Genomic DNA, 1,647 nt, shown 5'->3' on the forward strand with positions numbered 1-1,647 from the left:
TGTGTGTGTGTGTGTGTGTGCGCGGGCATGGGCGTGTGTGCATGTGTGCATGTACATATGTATGTATATATATAAAACAAAGACTCACTGCTGTCGAGTGAGACCCGACTCACAGCAACCCCTCCTTGGGTTTCCGAGGCAGTATCACTACAGAAGTAGATTGCCCAACCTCCCTTCCGAGAAGTGGCTGGTGGGTTTGAACCGCCAGTCTTCTGGTTAGCAGTCAATACCTTAGGCACTGCGCCACCAGAGCTCCTATGCATTGTGTATGTAATTAGATCAGTGGATGGGTGGATACAGACACATTGAGGGGCTTTGGTGGTTCTGAGGTAGAGTTCTCACCTTCCATGCAGAAGACCCGGGTTCCACTCCTGCCAACGCATCTCATGCGCCCCCCACCTGTCAGTGGAGGCTTGAGCGTTGCTGGGAGGCTGAGCCGGTGCAGTGGAGCTTCCAGACTAAGAAAGACCAGGGAGAGAGGCCTGGTGATCACTTCTGAAAATTAACCCACAGCCCCAGGGGTCACAAGTCTGACCCCGGCCGGTCATGGGCAGTATTTTGTGTCGTTGAGTCACCGTGAGTCGGCAGAGCACGTCCAGTTATCTGTGCAGTTCCCACCTGATCTCCTTCAGACGAGTGCTGGGAACTGAAAGCCCTGCAGTGCCCCTGGCAGTCTGAACATGCCACGTCCTCCGGGGACGTGGCTATAACCCCAAGAATGTCCGAGTGGCCCCCAGGAGGCTGGGGAGCAGAACGGGCTCCCGGGCAGCTGGCCGGGGTCAGTGACCAGCAGGGTGTGTCCTGGCCACTACTAGGTGCTGGCAGAGGCTGCTGAGTCACAGGCCACGCCACCAGGAAACGCTCTTGCCCGTGGCCGGCTCTCTGCTCTGCCAGTCTGGCTGAAAAGTCACCTGCAGGTCACATCCCTGATAACCCAGGCTCGGGGTACCCCCATGTGCCCGGGTTACTTACCTCCAGTGCCAGAAAGGGTGGCTATAAATTCTTTGAAAATCTGACTTTAGAAAAGAACCAAGCAGAGACGTGTACTCACCGTACCCCTCAGAGGAACCCCTTTCCGCCAGGCCGCTGTCCCCACGCCTGCCACTCCTGGCACCGCCACGTGAGTCAGAACAGTGCTGGGCTCCAGGGGCCTTCCACGGCTGACCTTTCTCAAATCCATCGCCAGGGCTTCCTTCTGAGGCACCTGAGTGAACTCGATCCGCCCACTTTCAAGGAGCACGTGAACCATTGACACCACCCGGACGCCTTTACCTCGTCCAAGCCAAGACACCAGACCCATTACTGTTGAGTCAGGCATATGGCGCCCCCATAGGTTATAGTGGAACTGCCCATAGTTGCAAATCACCAAGTCTTGGTCCCACTGAACCACTGGTTGGGTTTGAATCATCAACCTTTTGGTTAATAGGTGAGCTCTCAAGCGTTGTACAATGAGGCTTCTTCCCAACTACGTGCTGCTTAATAAAAGATGGGGATTCCGAGGCACACAGGTTTGAGAAACCCCTCCTCACTCAGGCTGTAAGATCAGACCAAGGGCCCGCCACACACAGCTGAAGGCTCCCCTCAGCCCCCCGCTGCTCCCACAGATCCACCGCATCGAGGGCCCACACGTGTGTGTGTGTGTGTGTG

The sequence above is a fragment of the Orycteropus afer genome, unplaced genomic scaffold (assembly GCF_000298275.1).
Source record: "Orycteropus afer afer isolate SDZICR_OR568_19922 unplaced genomic scaffold, OryAfe1.0 scaffold00244, whole genome shotgun sequence".
Classification (NCBI taxonomy): Eukaryota; Metazoa; Chordata; class Mammalia; order Tubulidentata; family Orycteropodidae; genus Orycteropus; species Orycteropus afer.